Source organism: Haemaphysalis longicornis, unplaced genomic scaffold, assembly GCF_048455015.1.
Source record: "Haemaphysalis longicornis isolate Haplotype H1 unplaced genomic scaffold, Haemaphysalis longicornis Haplotype H1 scaffold_55, whole genome shotgun sequence".
In the NCBI taxonomy this organism is placed as follows: Eukaryota; Metazoa; Arthropoda; class Arachnida; order Ixodida; family Ixodidae; genus Haemaphysalis; species Haemaphysalis longicornis.
In genome coordinates this window covers 1,259,981-1,284,088 of record NW_027526394.1, presented here as the reverse complement: position 1 = coordinate 1,284,088, position 24,108 = coordinate 1,259,981, and the positions used below count along the sequence as shown (strand labels likewise).

General features: G+C 43.4%; 1 long non-coding RNA gene across 1 annotated transcript; it reads right to left on the bottom strand.

Moving 5' to 3' along the window:
• Nucleotides 1-8,213: 8,213 nt before the first annotated feature.
• LOC144140912 (uncharacterized) lies at nucleotides 8,214-11,647 on the bottom strand. The gene is made up of 5 exons (XR_013316388.1): nucleotides 10,792-11,647; nucleotides 9,389-9,530; nucleotides 9,050-9,209; nucleotides 8,840-8,962; nucleotides 8,214-8,353 (listed from the first exon to the last, which is right to left on the bottom strand). It is a non-coding gene; the product is annotated as an uncharacterized LOC144140912 (long non-coding RNA).
• Nucleotides 11,648-24,108: the final 12,461 nt, after the last annotated feature.

Genomic DNA, 24,108 nt, shown 5'->3' with positions numbered 1-24,108 from the left:
ATCATTCTGATTGTTGTACATGGAGGTGATTGAGACAACATTTGCGGGTCCGGTACATTCCTAATGATGTCGATGGTGGGTTCTCCAGTTGCCTCTTGTGCTGCTCTTTTCTTTTGTTTCGTCTGTTACTTCTTCAGCAGTGCGTCACGTGGAGCACCACCACGTACTTTGGGAGTGCTAGTATTGTGCGCTGACATAAATAGATGCCAAGTGAACACACCACTACTTCTTTGATTGAACTAACTATTAAGACTGCATACAACAACCATAGCTACATTCTAGGGCCCAAGATTGAGTATTTCGTTTTTCTTCCTGCCAAATATGAATTACAGCAAAACTATTGCGGATCCTAGTTAGTTCAGCACTACAGATTGACTGAAAAACCTTTTCTGTAGACATGAATTAAGTAATGCCTACAAAACTGCCATTTTACGAATGGTTTTTCATACCGGCACGCATGTGTGAGAGAATAAAATATAAATATTTGATCCTTAACAATGGTAAATGGGTCGCCCATCAATATCAGAGACAACAATATGTTCTTGCATTGCTCTAGAAGAACACTGAGGGGAGTATTTTGGAGCCGCAACAAAAAAACCACCTTATATTGATGACAATGACTAAAATGGAATATCTTGGCACGCTTCAGTACCATTAGTCAGAAAAATCACGTTCAGCAACGGACAACAAGTATGGAAACAAAATTGACAATTTTGCCTTTACCCGACGTAACAGCTGTTGCTTGAGAGAAGTCCGAACGAATTACAATTTATTTTACCACGCTGTCGATGTTTTCACTTTACAATAAAGGGGTAACCACATGCAGCAATTTTAAGTTGCGACGCGAAAAGCGCAACTCAATGGGTAAAGCAAACAGGCAGTGTGGACAACCACGTCAAGCGAACAAATTAATACACTGCCGCCAAACCCCTTCGTCGCTGCCGCTGGCAACAGGTCTTGAAAGCTGCCACCCCACCGTCTACGTCGCCAGCGACAGAGACAGAGGACCCGCCGTGGTGGCTCAGTGGCTAAGGTGTTGTGCAGGTGAGCACGAGGACGCGGGTTCGATTCCCAGCCATGGTGGCCGCTTTTCTGATGGAGGCGAAAATAAAAAATGCTCGTGTGTACGAGATGTCGGCGCACGTTAACCATCCCAAGGTGGTCAAAATTAATCCGCAGCCCTTCACTACAGCGCGCCTCATCGCCTGCGTTGTGTCGGCACGATAGAACCCTACATAATATAGAGACAGAGGGCCCAGCCATCAGTGTATTCATTTTTTTGCTTGTCGCGATTGTCCAAACTAGCTGTTTGCTTAACCTTTTGAGTTGCGCTTTAAGCATCGCTACCCAAAATCGCTACATGTAGTTACCCCTTAATTGCGCGCCATACTGCAGCATCCTCTCCGACATGACACAAAAGACACTGGTTTTTGCTTTATTCACCTCCGCTGACTTTCAAAGGGGCCCTTAATTTGATGCTACGGAGTAATGACTTATTATCACTGTGACGTGCTTCACGGCTGGTGGAATTAAACACAATAAGTATTTTTAGTCTCATTCTAGTAAGCACAAAATTCACCTTTCGGTTCTTTGCGTTCCCGGCAGAGCCGTTCTTTCCGGCAGAGCCAGAACTTCGCTTTTTACCCGAGGTAAGCTTTTCTTTTTTTCTCTTCTGGGTCTGCCCATCAGCGTTTTAGCTAAATGCGGCGAAGCATCGCCCTCCGAAATAAAGCACACAAACGGCGCAAACTAGTGCGTCGACGGTCTCGTTAGGCGGGGCTCGAATCATCGGAATCATTTTTGCAAGCTAATCGCCATCCCGTCCGTCCTCGAGGGCTTTAATTAGCCGCCCACGTACGTGACCCGGATCGGAACACTATTTTTACGGTTGAAAATGCCTTTACAATTCTCGAATGACAAGTGGCGCAATGGAATGAGCTTGGAGCGACTGGAAAAATGTAATATATGAAGCACGCAACAAAAAGAACATACGGCCAGTATAAAAGACTGCCTTTGGGCACTTGCGCGAACGTTTCTCGACGAGAAAAAATGCAATCGTGGATGATATCCCATGTCTTCCCTGATTTTTCCCGTTTCTTAGTAGCGTGCGCGCGCGAGCACAAACTATTTTTAGTTTGGCGAGGCAGTGGGGGCAACAATGTAACACAGCTGTAGTGCCCGGTGTCAAGCGTATTTTACGTATAGTTTAGTTTGTTTTTCGTACTCACCAGATGTTTCTATTTTTCGGTTTCGGAGAACTTGAATGGATATAGTTATCTACTTTTTGCAGGGTGAAAACTTATTTGGGAGCGATGCCTTCGGCTTCATGCTGTCTTGCTCTCCCTAAATTCTTGAATACCTCTCCATGGTTTCGGCAGGAGCCAAGAATGAAAGTTCTAGCGTCTTGGCTGGCCGGGGCCATATGCGCTTACTCTCGATACCTACCGCAAAGTGAAACCATCGCACCGTGGGCGGAGAATGCGGGAGATAGTTTCTTTACTTTGCTTTAGCATAAAAGGTACATTCCTATCAATCGATCAATTTTTATTTGACAACTGCAAATTCATACAGATGCCAGGGGGCAGACAAAAAGCCTGCGGTAGGCGGCTTGACAAAGGTCTGCACCCCTTAATAGTAATACACTGCTGCATGATGTAGCAAGATAGAAAGAGAGAGATGGAAAAAAAGAGTGGTGGAAAAGAGAGAGAGGAAACAGAGATAAAACAGAACATAGAGAAAAAAACAAAAAAACAAATAAAAGTAAAGCAAATGGCAACAAGAATTGTGTCAATCTGGTTATTATACAACGTTTAGAATAAGAGAATGGGGCAATGCACAACTGGAGCATTGCAAAATTGTTTGAACACATTTTGTACATAGTGCTAGTCAGGCGAAATATGAAATTGTAATACACTATAACACATCGAAAAATTGCATGATCAGAAATACAGGTGAAGTTCATACAGGTAACGCTGAAATTTTACGTTCAAAGTTATAGGAATTCAGTAACAATGGTAACGCATAGCTCAACATCTGGGTGCCATAGTTAGTACGTGCATGCCGTATATACTAAGTTTCATTATGACGTGTCTCATAACGGGGATGGTTTCGAGTTAGATTAGATAGTTTCACGATGAACGTTGTTATATTTTATTCCAAGATTATATCTTTGCGTAAGTATGTAGGTATATAATCATTTTGCAATAAACCGCCAAATGCACAGGTCGGAGTTTGCTTCCTTGTATTCACGAAACGGGATGCAGAACCGGGTAGCAAAAAAAAACGACCCAAAACGAAACTGATAGCGAGGTTTCGTAACGAGAAGTATCTGCTGCAATTCAGCCGCTGAAAGAAATAACCTTCCGTGCGCTGTGCTCAGGCCTCCAGGCAATACGATTCGAACTGTTTGTCGGAATATGGTTCTTTAGGTCTATCTATCGGTGATGGTTGGTACAATCGCATTGATTCTTTTACAGCACCTTTGGCAGCGGACGAGGCAACTGTTCCCGGTGGAGAGGGTAATTATTGCGTGAATTGTAACTGGCCATTCTCCGGCTTTATAGCCAAGCTGTGGGTGCGCGTGTGCACAGGCCCGCACACACCGAAGCAAGCAACCCCGTGTATCCACAGGGCTCAATAAAGTTTAAAGAATAGCAGTTCTCTTTATACAGAAACGTAATGTAGGCCCGCTCACTCTCCTGAGTGGCTTAACAGAGGAAAATACAAGCGGGCTGGTAATTGTAAGTGGAGGGAAAAAAAGGACGGTATGAAAGATGATGTAAAAACTTCGTACGGGGGATAAGGTGGTTGGTTGGGAGGATAAACCTAAAGGCAGGCTGGAATAATAAACCCTGAAAATGTACACAAAATAGGCACCGCGAATTTTACGGATGATAAAAAGTAGTCAACGCAAAAGAAAACAAAAAACGTAAGCAGACATTGGATAAACGAGTGCACTTATGATTATTTTACAATACTCAAAGAGAATGGGAGATCCGATGCATGAACGGCTCGTTTAGCCGGTACGTGGTCCCGAAAAGCTCCACTCTAAGGTCCGAGTCCATTTGTTTTTTTCGTTTGGTTATTCACCTCAGCCAATTATGCAAGTGCTTGCGTTGTGGCGCCGCCTCACCGCAAATGAAGACCGCAGGCGAAAGGGTGCTACAGGACCGGCACGAGGAATTTATATGCAAGCTAGTGGTGATCTTCGTTTACCGGTCGTGGTAGCACTCTTCCGCAGTGTCAATCCGCCACGGTTGTAATGGTCGTCACGCAGACCGCGTTGGCAAAGGAACAACAGAGACACTGACACTGTTTTAAGGACATTTATTTATTTATTTATTTATTTATTTATTTATTTATTTATTTATTTATTATTTTTTTATTTTTTATTTATTTATTTATTTATTTATACAATACTGCAGACCATGGACAACCTAAGAAGGAGTGGTGTGTTCAAGCACCATTGCAGTGAACCTATTGAGAAAAAAAGCCCAGACAAGTAATAATAAACCAACGGACAATACAGGAAAATTAATGGGAAAAAGCGAACATGTATCAAAGTGTACGTTTAAACCGTAAAATTGAGCCCGAGGAGGCGGGTTCGATTCCAGACCTCGGCGGACGCTTTTCTTATCGAGACGAAAAGCGAGAACGTATGCGGGTTCGAGATTTCCGCGCATGTTGAGTATCCCAAGGTGGAAAATAATAATACAGAGCCCTCCACTGCGGGTTGCCTCATCGTCTGCGTACCTTCGGCGCGTTAAACGCCATAATCAAACAATCTACTCATATAAGAACTAGAAAATAAAAGAGGGGGGCGATATGTATAAATCACGAACATGGAAAAGGAATGTCATGGAACAGCGAAATTGACACTACGGAGGCCGAGCACAAGACCTTAACAACACCATTACATACAATTCGATGAACTCGCCAATACATACCGGAACTTTGCTTGTTACGGAGATTTCGGGTCGCAAGTAATGCAATTCAGTTATAGCGCAAGAGGACGAATGAAAATTTTGTATTTTTTAGTTCGTACGCACATCGCTGTACATTTCACAGTTATAGCTTCTAATAGATCTGTGCGTCACCATTTGCAGGAAAGGTTGAGGGTCAAGTGAAAGTTTATGGTTCCGAAGTTGATAAAATATCTAGCCGTGTCAGTTTTGGGCGGTCTGTAATGTATTGATGTTTTTCCCCAACCATGTTTGGGGATCACTTCCGCGATAGCGACTACATATTTTTACACAGAACGACCAACCTCAGCGTTTGTTGTTTGCTGATGTAATTTTTTATATGTGCATCGAAAGCAGTACGCGCGTATTTCAAGAGTTCTGATTATTCAATTATATGGAAGAAATTATACATATGTATGTTCCATTATATGCTAACTTCACGCATGACGATATTTTTCAACGGATCGGTATTTCAAGCAGACTTTAGGAAAACTTAGGTTCCTTGCGAATTTTTTCTCCGTGTAGTTCTAATCAGGAGGCAAATTATTGAGTAGGTGGCGCTATACAACCTCGCTAAAGAGCAGTACCCCTCAACCGGTGGCAGTTAAAGTCAGCAAGAAATATATCTCGTTCCAGTTTAATACGGCAATACCCGAAGAAAATTGACATATCGAGTTGTCTACACTTTTGCACTATAACCACGACAAATTGAAGACTTATACAGGTAAACCTGGATGTAACGAACCTCTATGTATCGAATTATGGATTTAACAAAATTTTTCAATTCCCCGTTGCCAACCCCAATAAAACCCATGTCTTCGCGACCTCTACGTAACCAAAGCGTCACGATGGTTAATCTGGATGTAACGAATTCGCTACGCTGATGAGCCCGTGTCTTTTGTTTGCACTAATTCGGAAAAACTGGCTGAACAATTTCACTAATTCACAGAACTTCATCCGCACCGCAAACTACACTCTTAATCTGGATCCACATAAGATCCACTTAGTAACTGGAACTTTTTTGCAAAAAAGTTCCACTTATATATTTGGAACCGTGTTCCACATACCCTGAAAATGTAAGTGGAACAGTGCACCACATATTTTTGCAGCTAAATTATCTGGATCGGCGTTCCAAATAAAAGTATACGGATCACTGTTCCAAATAAACGGGTAGTGTAATTTACTGGAACACTGATCCACGTAAAATGATTATGGATTTATCCGGTGCGCCGTTCCAGGTACCTTCAGACCAGCTGTTTATATAAAACGGTGTTCCGATAGAAGTTGAGAAGCTGTCCATGGGACTCCACTTTTCCAATATATCTGCTTTCCTGTTGGTATAAACTGAGGTCATTTGCCAGGCTGGCGGATGCATTGGTATCAGAAGGAAACCGCAAGCACCATTCTAACGCAGCCTTGACATATGGCCCACAGTGATACCAACAATTGGAAAACAGAAACCGCCGCAGCAGTGTGGTCCCTGACAGTTCCCAACAGTTGCCTATAGGAGCACAGTTCTATATAAAAGTTGGTCTGAGATACCTGGAGCGGCACACAAAGACTTTGGCTTCATCCGCCGCATCCTGTTCTCGGTTTCGGCTGCATGTAAAAGAAACAAGACTCGCATTAAAATACATACCAAACCAACTATTAGCACTGATACAATGCTTTTCAAAACACTAAGCAAATTTTATTCGCTCGTATTATTGCGTACATTTGAGATACGGAGACATATCTGTTTCCACTTGGGCAGAAAATGACCAGCGTACAGGATCAAATACCAAAACGATATCAAGTGGCCAAAACGATCTAAGTGGCATTTTCCTATTTTCTCTAATATTTACCATTCTTTTTTGCTAAAAAAACATGGGTAATAAAGATGGCTTTAAGCGCAACCGCGTCACAAACAGACTTGTACATCTACCCTCGCACTAACTCAAAAAGCATTACACAACAGTGAGCATAAAATATGCTGTTTCATCACATGAAATAAGGTACCGCGAATGCGGAAGTACCCACAGCGCTTGCCATACCATGTTTACGCATCCCGGTTCCAAAATATGCAGTTTGCTATTAAATTGTAAGGAAAAGCCAGAAATACAAGCCATACACGGTTGGATTATCACAAGACCTGCAAGATTGTACAAAAAGAACACCCGAGCCAATACTAACAATATAACATTTGCACAGAAAAACTTATCGGAAGCATGTGGCACTATTGCACAACTAAAACACATCATATATCAATATCAAGCTAACTGTAATATCAAGCTAACTGTAGCCAAAACCGACTATATACGCGCCCTGAAAAAGCCTTTCACTGAAGCCGCGTTGCTTCCCCGACAATATGTAGCTATTTAAAATAACTTATCAAAAAAAGCTCATAGCCCCCAGTGTGAATCTTAGAAAATTTTACAAACCAGATAGCTCGGAGCATGTTACGCATTTTAAAATTTAACAAGCAGCCTAACTCTAAAGACGTTATTAATTCCCTCAAGAACAATTCAGACATCCCAAATAACCAAGCCAGGTAGCGTTGAAACATACACGTAATCAATTTTACCAAGCGAACTTGGAAGCATTTTTCCAGCCGGAACATTTATCTCAGGTAAAATTCACAGTTGCGTGCTATACAAACCCTACTATCATGACGACAGTATGCTTGTGACCAAAGCACTGCCTCTAACAAGCAAGAAATGCAACTTAGTCCAAAGTAAACACCTTTTCAAGCCAAATATGTATATTTCGCATTCTTCTAGGGCTTAGGTGTCAGCTAAGATACAGTACAAAAATTGATTAATAAAGCCCCAAACCGTCTGTGTAAATAATTACTCTCACGTTTACATCCATCAACAGCAGCACTGCCACGGAAAAAAAATTTCGAGCTGCACTTGAATAATAAAAACGTTACAGTGCAGTGTCATTAACTACATTAACAGAGTAACAGAGTAGCTGCAAAGGCAGCCTGCGCTTTGTGCCAATGAAAAATTGCAAAGGAAAGCACGACTTCACTTTTGCAATTGACATGCCGCTTGCATCTACCAATCATTTAAACCACGACATATCTTTCCGAATAGGCTTCAACGTCTAACAATAATTTAAAACCCCAAGTAGAGTGACCACATCAAGTCTTTCAACAGAGCTTTCAACTTAAATGACACCAGACCACTGTTCAATGGCCAAGAACTCTCTGCAAAAGTCCCAAGAACTCTCCAAAGTCGCATAAGTTTCAGGAGATAAAGATGAAACATACGGCGAGGAGGATGACCACATCTTGATGTGACAACGCAGGCGGAAAATCCAGGACGTGTTTCTTGCAGACAATATTTACGCTGTCATTTTCTTCTCTCAAAATAACTGGACCTCGAGAATAACTGGACCACGTCATGTACCTTTAAGGAAGGAAGAAAATTTTGTTAGACGATGGCTTTAGATGAGTGAGTTGCTTAGGATACCCCTTTTATAGCACAGTAATCGATTGAAATATGAGCGATTTCTTGATTTTTTTTCTGGGAATGCTGCTAACAATGTACAAAAAATATTAGCACAGACTGTCAATGGCCGTTCTCTAATTCTGGAAAGCAACCGCACTGGGCGTGGCCGTGGTGCCGTATTATTACAGCAGCAACCCTCAATGTGAAAGCAAAATGTTTGCAAAACTTGAATGCAAAATAATAGTTTTTTTATCCACATGTTGCAGCATCCGAAACAGGCTGAATGTGAAGGTATTTCCCAATATTGGAGTTCACGATTTATTTTTAACAGTAAGATTTTGCTACAAAGTAAACTGCCACAAATTCAGTCCCGCAAAAATAAAATGCCAGCTTCAATAAACACTACCATAAATTGAGTCCCACAAAAATAAAATGCCAACTTACCCAACTAAAATTAAGATGCAGGCGTTCCTGGCAGGGCCTCCTCGGAGTGCATTTCCAGGAAAGTTTTGCCAACGTGTTCCCAAAAGCTCTTACTGTCGTTTTCACCTACAGGTCAAGTTGTCACTGAAATGGTGTTCCGAAGCCATTACGTATATTGCAACTACCTAAAAAGGGACCATCAAAGTTCCAGAACTGGGAGTGCGTACTTACTTGTAGAATGCAATTATTTCATCCCGTACAACGGCTTTCATGTGCTTCCTTTTTGTGAACACACGCCTTCAAGAACGGTGAACACACGCCTTCAATAACCAGGAAAATGGCAGTATGCATTCCTTGTTCCATTGTTTTAAGTCCCGGTCCGCCCTATTTCCTGGAAAATAAAAACAGTATAAAAATATCGAAGCATAAATTTACGCTTCCCTCTAAGAAGGGAGTACTACAAGAAGTCGTACAATGGCTGATTAGTTGTGCTAAAATTTATTTTGCAGCACGAGCCCTGGTAACGTTTTCAGGCGAAATATAAAAATATTTGAACATTTTTAGGCTCACCTGTCATTGCTCCATGCGGTGTGGTGAACGTCTGTATAATACGCAACACTCAAGAGGCACTCTTTCGTGGCTTTATGACTTCCACAATGCATTCATAATCTGCCACACTTGTCACGACGACGCCTCGGCGTGCCGAAGATGTCTTCAGCCACAGTGAATGACACAGCCATGATTTCAGAGGTATATGTAAGGAATGGAAATAATTCGTTTTAATTTCTGTTCTTCAGACAAAGGAAAACAATTGTCGCAAACTACCAGTGTAGAGACAAATGTCTTCACAGTCAGCCATCTCGACAGGTTATACAGATCGAATACAGAATGTAGCAATCTGCTTTCGCAGTATATTTTCTAAGTTCAAGGAAGCACAGAAATGGGTTAATGTTGGGTGCACATAGTGATGCAAGAACTTATCACCTGAGCGTTGTCGGAAATATATTTCGACTCTCGGGTTACCACCGACATTGACGGCATAAAAATGCAAGAGTGGCTTATTTCTAACGCGGTTCGTGAAGCAGCAAGCACTAATTATGGATATTGAATAATTATCCTGAAGTCTCAAGTTACAACTGATATTAACAGCATAGAAACGGCAGCACACTTTCTATATACGCGCTGCGTGTTGTGTTTCCACATTTCTTCCCCTCTACAAAAGAAACGTTTGTTACTGCGGTAATGCTAAGACAACAACTGTCCCTTCAATTTCTCTACACTTCCGGCAATGTTATTTAAAATAGATCATCTCAATTGGTCAAAGGAATTCGAATAAACATGGAACATAAACATGAAACATGGAATCATGGAACAGATAAACGTAAGATGACGCCTTGAAAACACATCAACACAACTCGAAATAGCGTCTACCTTGCACGCAACGGGCAAGCTCGAAGACTCCCGGCCTGGTAAGCACAGTAAATGCATTCTACTCAGCAGACTAACACAACGCCGCAATTACCACCCAAGTTTTAAAAATACCAATAAATCTAAGGACGGACGCTCCGACAAACTTGCTTTGAAGTTGTACACGTGTGCACGCGCGATTATCGCGAGCGACTAACCCGAGAAGATTCTCTACCGCAGAGATACACAGCAACCGTCAATATACAACTAAGCAAAGCCACACAGTAAGGGTACATCTAATCATGAAACGCGCAAACCAGCAACTTCCTTATAGCAATGGCTAGCGTACGCAGTCAGAAATGTCCAGCCGACTCTGACCCACGAACACAGAAGTTTTGGTAAATTACGGCTGCAAACGTTTCTCCAACACAAAATGTTACACGCCGCGACCACAAGCATGGACGACACACGAATAACGGGCAGAGCAGCGGTATGTTTATCGGACGCAGTTAACAAGGATGTCACAGAACAACAACCGTTACCAAACATAAATAAGCAGCACTGACCTTTTTTGCGCCTCCTGGCAAAACTCCACTTCGTCGAACAGGAAATACAGCCCGGGGATATGAAAAAATTCCCAGTTGCACGCCGCAATCAACCCATTAAAACTGCTAACGGGACGGCGGTAACGGTTCTCGCCAGCGTGACCGAGAATTTCTTTAGTAAATATCAGGCGCATCGCGCGAGCAATTGAGAAACCCGCTTGGGAATGCCACTGGTGGCGCTGCATGCGGAAGACCGTAAAATTAGCGGAGGGAATCCTAGAAGATGGGAGCGCTGCTGTCGTTTAAAGTGTTGACGTAGTCCCGATTTTCATCCGTCGTCGTCGTACCCGTTGCAGCCCCACTGTACCGTGAATCAACGCAAAAACAGCTCTGCCGTGCTGCTGCTGACGCATGCGCATGGAATGCGCTACTGGAGTGGCGGTCTTTTCCTCATGGTTTCGGCAAACTTTCGTTCTCGCGGAGGCTTTGGCGATGCGCCCCCATAAGAGCTCATACAAACTCGGCACACGTGATGGCTTTTATTTGATTCGGAAAACGGGCATATTCGTCTAAGCGGACGTTTACGCCCACTGAGGCCGAAACAAAGCGCAGATAATAGCCGCGTTAGCGCGTAAACACTGGCTAAAGTTGTTTCTCGCGGAGGGCCGTGAGTGCGTGCGATATCCGAGCTTAACTTTGGATGACAATTTATGCGTTACTGTTTACAATGAACGCAAAAGGGCGTGGCTTCATTTACTGCTTTTCTTGACAACAAGCCTTTCCGTAGTCAATAAAATATACTGCGACGCTCTTAGATACCCACGTTATATAAAGCTACTTACAGCTAATTAGCGAGTAATAATACATCGGCCCGTTTCCCAGCCCTTTTCCCTCCTGAACACCAATACTACAGGAAAAAAAGCAACTGGGGAAGCAGCTGGAGAAGGTGGATCATTCAATTAACTTCAATTACTATGACAAGACACAACAACAGCAAGTTAACGCTGCGCATTTTTGCCGTTACTGCACAGCATAAATAGGAATTACAATGTCATTTCAGCATTAATACATACAAAACAGTGCAGGTATCACGTGTTATATTTAGTTGTCCAAGTTTAGTTCCGTTCACCCAATCAACCGCTCCCTGCAAAGGGGTTTTTGTTTTTGCTTGTGTAAATTAAAAGGGACTCACCTGTTAGCATTCCTATCGGACTTACTACGTCATGACCAACGGACTTAAAAACCATCGTGCACCAATATGAATAATTTTACAAATACATACCGATATTCTCAACGGCCTAGTTTGCTTATTTTAGATATATGTCGCTTCTCTACTGAAACAAAGAAATAAAACTCTGGCATGGTAGACCGCTAGCGCCTTCCAGTGAAGTCTGGAAAACCAAAATGCGTTTCTTGTTTTTTTTTTTTATCTCTGCAAAGAAATGAGATACAGCAGACTCCCGTTAGGACGAACCCGATGGGACCGTAAAAATGTATTCGTATTATCCGAAATTCGTCTTAAGCGGAGGTGTATTGCATTGTGGACGTTACAAGAGAAAAATGTTGTGGTTCTTAACCAGTGTTCGTTTTAACCAAGTTCGTCTTAACGAGGGTCTACTGTATTTCTAGAAGAAGCAAACCGGGTCGTTATGTCATTTCTGTGAATTTGTAAAACTTCTTGTATCGGTACATGGTGCTTTTGAATTAGTAAGTCTCATGAATTTGCGTCATGAATTAGTGAGTCCCATATGAATTGGATCAGGTGAGTCACCCTTAATAGCATGCACGAGACGAAAAATGCTAACGAACATCCAAGCATATATACCTGCAAGCGTGACATGCTGACCTCTTCAGCTTTCATTAAAGGCGTTCTCTCTCTCTCTCTCTCTCTCTCTCTCTCTCTCTCTCTCTCTCTCTCTGCTGCGTGCAGTGTGAAATGCGGCACAGTCGGTCAACACTATGTATATACCGCAGCAGGGCATAAATAACGTGGACTAAGTACCTATTTTACAGCAGATTGTAGCCATTCATACGTTCCTGTAAAGCACTTAAAATTGTGCACGTACTACAACACAGCGAGCTGATGGCTGAGTATTGAGCAAAAAACGATGTTTCTGCGACACTTTGTGAACCAAATGCAGAACATGCAATAGTCTCAACAACTATATATATTTCTTTATGAGGTATCCACAAAAGCCCAATGAATTCTTCAGCACTACCGCGGCTCTGTCCCAAACGCGGAAGGAGAACCTGAGGACATCTGGTCCTTCTCAAATTCAAGTCATTGGTGATTTCAGACGTACTGCGCGTCTGCAATTAGCAAAAGACGATATTCACTAAAGCGGTTTGAGCGCCGCAGATAACCTGAGAGGGGTTCGTGGAATTTCTATTTTCGCTAAGATACCCTTTTCTCGCACCTTTCATGCTTTGTACGGTGTTGTTATAGCAGTGGACATATTTTTTTCTGTCAAATAACGTCACTAAAAATACGTCTTAGCCGTCTTATATAAGTAAACTCCTCTAAGACAGTGCCATAGATATCGACGAAGTTTATTAAATTTTGTGGTGCGTGCGTGTGTGCGTGTGTAACTGCATGCATGTGTGTGTGTATGTGTGGTTGCGCGGGTGTGCGTTCGTGTCTGTATCTATGTCTGTGTGCGTGCAAGTGCTTGTGCGTGCGCTTGTGCGCCAAAGCGCGTCAAATATATATGTGGTTCATTGTTCCAGTTAATGCACGATTCAGTGCATACTTCACTGCAGCGCACAAGTTATGTGGAACAAGGCACGAGCAAAAAATATACAAAAGCACTGTCCAAAATTTTTACTGGGACATAAGTGGAACAGTAACTGGAACGCCCGATAGCGCATCCCCTAATTTATTCGGTTCCACATAATAACCACAAACCTAAAGAAAACAAATGCACAGTTCCAGATAAGATCCACTTATATCTCTCGTTCCAGTTATTCTTCGTTTAGATCCAGATAAAAATATGTCGATCGCCCCGTTTAACTGGAACTTACATGGAACCAGATGCGTTTTTAGTCTGACTGTGGGGTTGGTTAGGTGCTAGGCCTTCCTGTCCGCGTGTAGTCGCGCGTCTCAACTGCAATCTGTGGTGTCGGTTCGTGAGTGACGACTTCTGCTGCCACAAAACAAAAAGTTCTGTGTTTTCAAAACAAGCTCGCAATTTTAAATGACACCCCGCCGGCGAGAAAGAAGAACGTCGTCGCCCAGTAAAGTATCTTAGCTAGTACCCTCTCAACCAATTTGAGTGCGGAATGGAGCATTAGGTTCGCGAAAAGGCGCCCTTTCAGCATCAGTTTGGTCCTTGAAACGAGTTAAGGCACCGAAAAGTGTCAAAAGTGATACTTAAGTTACGTTTGTGAGTACGGGGGTAAGTGACTTTGGTTCTTTGGAGAGAGAGAGAGAAATGACCTTTATTAATCTCTCTCTCTCCAAGTGCCGTGTAGTCCCTAGGCACGTGGGAAAGAAGCAGGCGTAAATCAAGCCGTTTTTCACAATGAAATAAATCCTTGAGCGGTGGGTTCTCCATCACTGATGTCTACCATTTTGGTTTCGTGTCTTCTTTATTCACTCGAGCCTTAACTCAAAACCCGCATGTAACGTGAACTTGCGAATTTTTTTAAACTTCGTTATATCCAGGTTTAACTGTATTTTGAATTATTACAACATTCCTGCCCGTATCGTGTATAAAATAAAATTAAATGACAAACTGTTAGGTTATGCAGGCCGGAACGTAAACCACTGGTTCGTAAAGCTTCAAGAGAATGTTGCTTTAGTATTTTTTGCAACGAGGTCATTCGAGCTGAAAGGGAAAAATATGATAGACGCCTAGCCACATAACTTGCACAAACGCTTGACGCCGTCCTTCACGAGCACGTTACAGGCAATCTGCGGCTTTAAAATCCGGCAGCCGAGCTTTTGCGCGCCAACCTGAATGAATGATGCACAGCCGGCCTCAAAGCGAACTTTCTCCTTCCTTGCGTAATCTCACATTTTCCACCTTCTTTGCACTGTGAGAACTTGGGAAAGGCTTTACAGCTTTATGTCTTTGTGAAAAAGAACTGCTCATTTGAAATTCTGAAAGGATATTTCCGGTTTCCTTCTTCTTTTGCATGTTGGTGCCGTATACTTTCTCCAAACCATAATCTTTGTGCTATATTATTCTGTATGTTATAAAATAGTTGGTGTCAGATGAGAAAAACGAAGTTGGGTTCTTACTGCCATGGAGTTTGAGCCTGCTCAGCCGCGAATGCATTTCACCAAGCTTCTAAACTCGTCACTGGTCCGCAAAAAAGAGCAGCAGAATAGGTGAAAAACCATGGCGCGCAGTTTACTTATTATACGATACCGCGGGCCACATGAATCAACACTGCAATAGCTGTCTTCTTTTAGAACTAACAGATCACCTTTAGTGTTTAGAATGCTTTAGTGTTCCTTCAGTACTTCGGAGGACAGAAGATATAACGAAAAAAAACGGAAATACGTCACGAAATATTCACCAGATTTCGTCACAATATGTGTGTCATTCTATGGAGCATTATCGACTGAGGTTACATCATTCCCGATACGCCATGACCAGAATGGCTGTTGTCACGGTTCAGTGGATGTCATTAACTCATGCAAGCATGTGGTATCTGTACAGATAATCATTCTTATGGTTCTCAACGCACACATGCTAAGCTGACCCAAGGGCACAAAACGGTGCTGGAGTTAGGTGTTCTTACCACAATAAAGGGATCTTCTGCCTGTGCTACAAGGCAACTTCATATTCGCGAAACGACTGATCGCTTTTCATGTTATGCGAAAAATCCAGTGAATGATAAATTTTCATGAATAACCAAGGACTTCGTAGCTACGTCCTTGTAGATTCGGAGTACAACTCACTTCGAACTGCTACTACACGGAATGCCTGGCCTCGTAAGGTCTACTGCCTAGTTTTGTAAGGTATAACACCACCGAATTTCACGGAGGGTACACCAGAAAGGTACAAATATACTAGCAAAGCTCCCTAATAGACAAGCGGCGTTACCTGATTAGAACAAGACTGCCCTCGGTGGTGTAGTATTTGGCTCTACCCTTCCATTTCACGAAAAGTCATGCTGCTGCAGTGGGCATAACTATGACGATAAGCTCTAACTTATGTGGCTCAGTAACTTTCTATCGCTGCAACTCAAGCAGCTCTGCAGGTGTCTTTGCTCAGCGAGATAAATAACGGGTGCTAAAAAGTCTAAGCTGGCAAATTGCTCTGCACACCGTGTACAAAAAGTTCAGCAGCGCTTAGGTAAATGTAGTTGACACTTTTCATCTCGGTTGCGCTGATTGGTTACGTAGAACGAGGGCTACGGCGGCAGTCACAAGACTGGCGGAACATGTGACTGCGCTTGTCTTGGTAATGACCTGTAGCTCTGTTGCTCATTGTGATATGTTGCCGATCAGCGCAGTCTTTATGGTATAAAAATTGCACCAGCGAACCCTTCAAAACAGACACAGAAACGTAGTTTATTTTCAGCACCCGACTATAGCGTATGACATTGAGCTAAGCGCGCAAATTAGCGAACATCACAAATGGTTACTGAGAAAGACATACTTAGTGGAAATCACGGTAAATCGTTTGTTTAATCGGCACAAAAAGGAGTCGGTGATTGCGAATAAAATGACCACGTCAGGGAAATGCAAAAATAAGAACAAACACTGTCGCGCTCGTCAAGGAAGACTTTTAGGAAGAGAAAACAAGCATATCGCGCGAATCACGCAAAATCGATGCACAGAGCGGGAACGGCCGTGTGTTGGGACGCGTACGTACACATGCCAATCCAAATTACTCGCCAACGTAGTGCGTTTTTTTTCATTTTCTCTTTTACCGGCACTGTCCTGGCATGAACGGCTGCTCCTCACTTCTGCTTAGTTCAAGATTGCGCTCTGGAACCTTCAGTTGCTATGGAAATCCTCGTGCTAGGAAACATCAACTCTCTCTCTCTCTCTCTCTCTCTCTCTCTCTCTCTCTCTCTCTCTCTCTCTCTCTCTCTCTCTCTCTCTCTCTCTCTCTCTCTCTCTCTCTCTCTCTCTCTCTCTATCTCCCTCTCTCTCTCTCTCTCTCTCTCTCTACGCCTATTTCTCCACACTGCATTTCTTGCATAGGACACCTCGCAGCTCCCCTCGCCCCGGTATGACAACAGGAACTAGGTGTAATTAGCTTCCCTGTAAAACACCCCGGTGAGTAGAACAAAATATGATTTTATGGCAATTCTGCACTTCTAAGATATAAAAACACAATAAAAACTAGGTATTGTCGATATAAAAACACGAAAACGCGTTGGAAGTCGTTAAAGTTTTACAGCGACGCTGTAGACGTGTAGATTTCTGGGTATTTTTCTGTTCCGTCAGCAAAAAAAGTGTGGGCTTTCTTTTTAGTTGCTCCAATCATGTGTCTGGCTTGTTTACTCAAAGTAGCGTACTCGAAAACCCTGCTCAGTGTCGCGGGGTGTAGGAGGTAAAGAACTTGACTCGAACCGCCCACCCCCTTGAGTCCAGTTGCTGCCACTATTGGCAGCTGCATCGTGACGGCGCAATACCCTTGACGGTGTAGGGTACCAGTGCAATAACCCTTCGGACATCCGTACGGAAATGCTACGAATCTGCACAATGTCAGCTTTATAGACCCATCATGACAATCTGCACTCTGAGGCAAAAAGGACTAAAATAGGGACTAAAATACAGCCTTTAGTCTTCAGGGGCCACCGTTCATCTTCATGGGGAGTATCTGCGGCAGATTATGTGCCGTGTGCACAAATGCGGACTAACTGTTCGTCCCCTCGGATCGCTAAGGAGTAACGTGAAGACGAAACGCATGCAGTTAGTCTCTTTGCTGCATCGTTAATCCCCTAATGGCGTCGTCGTCGTCCTTTCGCGCATATGTCTGTGAACAGTTTTAAATTTCCGAAACACAAGTCATTGCAGTTAGTGGGTCCTTTAGATGATGCCACAGGAGAAACTATCGACGTTAATTATAAGAAAATCGCCTAGGGTTAATAGAGCACCGGGTAATTGCAAGAAGCGGCGAGCGCGATGGCCAGACGCTTCTCGGCGAGGTTATGTTGATACGCTGTGTTGCATACGATTCGTGCGAGGTAATAACGTCCAATGAAAGCTTTCAAGCGCCTTAACAGTAACGAAAAAATGAGTGAGAATAGTAAAAGTGGATTCCTGAGCGTAATGAATATGTGTATGTTTAACAGACGAGAAAAAACGCTGTTGCTGATCAACTACAAACCAAAAATGCTCGCTGCAGGTAAGCGTCTCGAAGTTATCTTTTACACTCGGTACATAATTGCCTTGGCCACCAAAGCTATGACAATGCTGCAACTGCTGTAAAACCCGCTTGCATTTCACAGTCGCAATCGTCTAGTGACGCGAATTTGAAGAATTCAGGCTAAGCAACACCGAATTCGCTTTCGCCGATGCAGGAAAATATGGCATGTTTCCTTATTCTGACACTCACACAGACGACACCTTTCACATACGTTACATAGATCCCTTAACATATGCATAATACACCTAGTTTGCGCTACTTTGTGCGGAAACAAATGAGTCGTCCGATCGCCCAGCTACCTACCTCAACTAGGCGACCACGAGTAGATTGTTATTTACAAGAAAAAACTACGGTTGTGAGGTTGTACTTAAAATCAAACTGAGCAATAGTCCCGGAAGTTAGCAAAGCACTCAACGCAAAGCGCAAATCCCGATCAAGTTTGCTTGCACGGATAGAAATTCGGACACGAGATGCAATGGATCTGTCGCGTTATGCACATAACTACATGCTTTTACACTTGAATATTATCTACCACTACCTGCACCCGGCGGTTCTGTTCCGCGCGGTTCGAAAAGGAGGCTTGGGGCTCTGCCACTTGTTTCTGAAGCAGATTGTGTCCAAGTTTTGTTTCTTAAGGGATCAGAATAATCCCTTTCTACGTTCTGTCATTCAAGTGCGCCTTCGTGATCACATACCTGAATTTGTTGTGTCCTCTTTTGGGGGCAGACGAACGAGTCTATGTGGTTTCATGCGCGAAGTTGTATGGGCGTTCAAATTATTGAAAGTGAGATTTTCGATTGAGTACTTTAGCAACGTACCACGCAAAAAGTTAAGGACCTCATTGATGTTATGTTACCCATTCCCCTATACAGGTCCATGTATGCAGTGGGAAGGGAAGGTGATGTGCTCGAGAGGGTAAAGAGAATGCCCGTGCGCGCCTCCGTTAAAAGTTTCTTTTTTCAGCTCCACAGTGGCACGCTTCCTGTAAAGCTATGGCTCCACGAGAAAGGATTAGACATACATTGGAACATTAACTGTCGCATATGCTTAAAGCCGGAAACTATTGACCACATTTTTCTAGACTGCTCAGACGCGAGATTTCACTGGTACATCCTACAGCGCACTGTTAAAAAGGACCTGCCCATAAACCCTTTCGGGATCCGTTTTCTGTCTGTGTGTGATACAGGGGGCGTGCTATTCGACAGGTTTATGTTGATCAGCATGCACAGCTTGTGGCGCACAAGGATGGCTGACAGGCATGCCGATCCCAATGCGCGGCCCGCCAGAGAGTATTTCATTGAGAGTATGGTCAACATACGTGAGGTATACAAAGCGCTAAGCGAACCACCTGAATGGTTACCAATGCTTGATGACCTTGTTCAACTGAAGATATTTTAAACTTGTGTTTATCGCAAAGGTGGCGAATGTTATAAAATCACTGTAACCTAGTTTTTCGTTTGAGACAAATGTAATAAAGAAAAAAAAAGCGGCGTGGTCCAGCGGTAGCGCGTCGGGTTTCTTGCGTGAGTTTCCGGGCGTTGGTGGTTCGATCCCTGCTGGTGCCAACCTTTTTTCTTTTTTCTGCGACTCTACGCAGTTCGTCCTTGGGGAGTATCGGAACGGACCATCCGGGTGGGGGACTAACCGTTCTTCCCCTCGCAGTTAGTCCCCAAAAGGACTAATGATTGTGGCAGAGGCCGTTAGTCCCCGAAAGGACGAACTTTTAGTCCTTTTTGCCTAAAAGTGTGGGGATGTGGAAGTAAAATGTCGCGAGTGCAATTGATAACCTTCTTGGATTTAGTGCATTAAAGACTTTTGATCAATTTTGAAAGCCGTACATCGTGTTTCCTAGGAAAACTGAAGTGGTTAAAACCCCTGCTTGTCACGCCGCATCCCTGGATTCGATTCCCGTTGTGCTAGCAGCACTGCTTCAATGTAAAGGTACATTAGTTCTGGCATGCCTGTTTACTTACATGTCTGCGCCGATAAGTGAAACGCACAGTTTTCATAGGCCATCAATTTTTTCCCTGTACCTCAGAAAAGAAGCCAGGCAAGATTTCGTTGCTCTATCTAAAGTACCTTTTTTATCATTGCTGTCTATAATAGAGCGCCATTGCTTGCTACCGTTACACGGACAGGTGAGCAGCGGTGGGCGGAGAATCTGCAAAATGACGGACATAGTTCTTTGATCTAATCAGCCGTCATGTCCAAGGAACAGATTTATTTCAGTCTCATTTTCTCCGAATAGTATACCGCAGTAGGTTTCACTCCGGGGTCCCGCTTGTTTGAATAGTCCAAAGTTGTTGAGTACAATTCTTTCAGCGTCACCATTAAAGCACCTATGGGCTGCACTAAGCCTAGGTGGTCGTTAGAAGCAATTAAGCTACCCACATAGTTTCGTACCAGCACGTTAGCCACGTTGCGAATGCGGGAGCTCTCTGTTTACGCAAGTGTGTTTCAATCAACTAAGGGTCAATTATTGACGATACGCGGATAAAATGCGCTGCTCGTATCCCTCGCACACTTCCTAGCTGACATTGCGTGACTCAGTTACGTTTGTCCACTTTCGGTAGAATGCGCTTAGTTTCGTCATCATGCAATTGTCACGCCAACTATTACGTAATTATTCTAGTCCTTCGAACGACAAATTACGAACAGTACACCTCGCCGTACACGATGAACCTGCATTCTAGGGAAGCTTTTTGATATGCAGATATTGGACCTCGCGCTACTAATTCTGCAAGATTCGAACATTGGGCCAATTGGAATACATTAACAATTATAGAATAACGCGAACTCGAAGAAACGAATACAAAACAAATTACTGTAAACTTACATTTTAAAACAATCCATTAGGCGGATACATCAATTTAACTGCACGCCTGTAGCGCAAGTGTTAGAAGTATTCCGGGAAAGGAAACTAGCTGGAAATTGTATTACCAAGGTTTTTCTGTGAAGATGTGCTTTTTATTTTCGCGTTCTGTTCTCATTTGAAACAACTCCCCGTGCTTCATCCCGCCCTTTTTTATGCACGCGTCGCTTACAAATCACGGAAAACTGAGGAGTGCTCTCTGCGTACTCTTGTGAAATCGCCCACGAGCCACTTTTTCTTCGAGCCGAGAAAGAATACAATCCAACGATTCAATCATGGAGGCTAGAAGTAGAGGAGCGTGCCGCATTGGCCAAGGCCGAGCGGCCGGTCTTTCAGCTAAAATGTTGCAGTACTACCTCCACCCGTTGTATCCCGGCTTTAGCCGTTAGTGGGCAGTGAGGCTGAGAAACGCGTAAAAACAGACACAGCCGTTAGGGCTAGTACGGAGTAACTTTTTTTTTAGACGGGGCAACCAGCACACGACTCCCAACTACCCCATATCGGGAACGGGCCACTGTGCAGTAAGCGAAACCTTCTGGGGGACTGTGCAGTGTTGACTGCCACCAGGATACGTAGCCTGAAGGCAGTGCCGCTATCGGGAAACTATCCTTGGTATCCTTAGTTTCTTCTCCACTTAAGCCTCCAGTTGAGGAGCTCCTTGAAATCAATTTTCTCATGCAAAAACATTGCGGTATCCTCTACTCAGCCGAGACGAGGAAATACATATAGTGGAGGACGGACTCAAAATACGGTCATAGGAGTTTTTGGAACGACCCGGAAGAGCTAGACCGACAACAAAGCACATGCTTGATTATTTACTCGTACTTATGCAAAATTGGTCAGTGAAAGCTACTTTCAGCTGATTTATTTCCCACCCTAAACCCTTAGTATCGCGTGCCCATTTTTTTCAATCCAGCTTCCCATCCCTGTGCCGGAATATGGGGACATAAAAATACAGTTTCCCGCTTCTTTTTGTATAGGTGCGTGTCCATTCTTTTCCAGTCATTCTAAATAAGGGAAGAATGCGCAGTCGGCTGTGCAAAGACGCTTATTACGACTGTAGTAGCTACCGATAACAAATGTGATGACGTTAGATCAACTCCGAATGTTCTTAATTATTCAAACTAACTTGAGCTCCCTTTTTAATTGTTATCACCTTAAAAATACCTTACCGTAAATGCATTGAAGTCGTAAAAAGTGAGGGCACGAAAACATTTTTGTAACCTTGGAGACCTTAAAACAGCCTCGCCGAGGTAGAATTAAAATGCAGTGATTCATCGTTTCTGATGCAGTGCAAGCAAATGTGAGGCTCAGGATAGAGGAAATGGCGTGACTGGTAGGCACTTACCCGGCAAACGACAAGCCCTTAAGGAATAGTTTAATGGCTGCATTATGATTGTGGAATCTTGAATACAAATGATGAAGCTTCTTTGAAAGAACCATACTTTGTTCAGAACAGTTGAAGGTCATTGGCGTAATTTCATTGAAGTATGGCAATCTAATACAGCGCGTCTGTAACCGGAAGTAGCGGGATCCTGCTTCTTTTGTCCATCGGAACAGTCCCACGGACGGTTTGCAATCGATTTGAAAAGCGGCAGCAGCAGGCGCGTCGTTTCTCACGGGTGCCTATGTTAGGAACGCCCCGTGACGAGCAAGGCGGACGGGCTTCGCGCAACTGCAGTGCTTTGAATGGCCGTTGCGCGCAGTCTGGATGATGTGAAATCACCCAATAGTGGAACTTGTATCTGTAACATGTTTTTCGTATACCTGAACGATTTGGCCTTGAAAGCAACTCAAAGTTACAAGTTTGTAACAAAGACAGAACATAATTTATATCGATGTTCTGGCCCTGCGTGATTTCTAATGCGCCTTTTCTCGTTAATCTATCGCAGATTATTTGTGAATCAAATATTTACTTGCTAATGTGCTCGCTCATTCGGTCACAAATAAATTATTTTCAAGGATTTTTACAGTTGGACTAGCGGTACTTGATTTCTTTACTGCTCAATGGTCATTGGACCCACCACACTGAACAACCCTTTACTTCCCTCGGCACCTTGGTAGATGCTAACAAGCTAGCTATAATTTTATTTTCCGTTTTACTTTTCCACTTTGATTTTGTCGTTCTAGAGCTTTTTATTCGTTCTAGAAAGCTCTCATCTCTCTTCATATTTATATTTAGCGACAGTATGGTCGAGCATTTTTGTAGTGGTGGTGGTAGATAAAGTATTATTTATATAACGGGAGAGGGTGCGCGGAAAAAGGAGAGAAGCAGAATACCTAGGGCAGAAACTCATGTCTAGATCTGCTAAGACTGCGGCGTCTATCCTCGCCCTCTAGACCAACTAAAAAGAACGAGCTGGTCAGGGCCGCCTCCTAAGTCGCCGAAGTTCACGGAATGGTTCCCAGAAGGGGGCTGAAACTACATACAGCATTTAAAAATGAATTTATCATGCTGTAATACACGTTTTATAAAGGAGTTATAATGCATTTGACGTGCACTGTTTCTATTTCGTTCGTTGGTGTTTCTGCCATGGATGAATATAGTATATTTCTGCCATGAGTATGTCAGGTGTAGATGCGATTCTTTTTATAACCGTGGTCGAGAAGCTCATTATTTAGTTATCGGCGATGAACTACGCCTGCAATTTTCTACGCTATTATAACGGAAGAGTCTTCTCAGAACCCTGAAATAAATTGATTGGACCCTCACAAGTCTTAAATATATATCACCCATTGCATAGCGAAATATACCTTCATTGCACCATTGCAACGTCAGCACGTCTTCGCAGAATGCAATCTTTAAGCAGCTGCCATTTTCAACTAGACGCGGTGCCTTCGCCTAAGATGAGTAACCGTCAGACCCGTTTTAGTATAGCCGTCAACACCGGGGTCACAACCGAAAAAACTATGGCCAGGCATCAAAAGAATCAATCCAGAGGGAACCACAGATATAACCCTGACAAAAGAATGAACAAAAACACGAACCAAACGTGCCCAAGTATCACTTTTCTTTCCGTTGGAAGCAAGCGGCGTTTGCACCGTTTGTTAGGATACAACCCTGCATGCCACAAGGCACCCTCGAGCCGAGTCTTACAGCGCCTTTCTGGCTGATGGCACCAACAAGAGTTC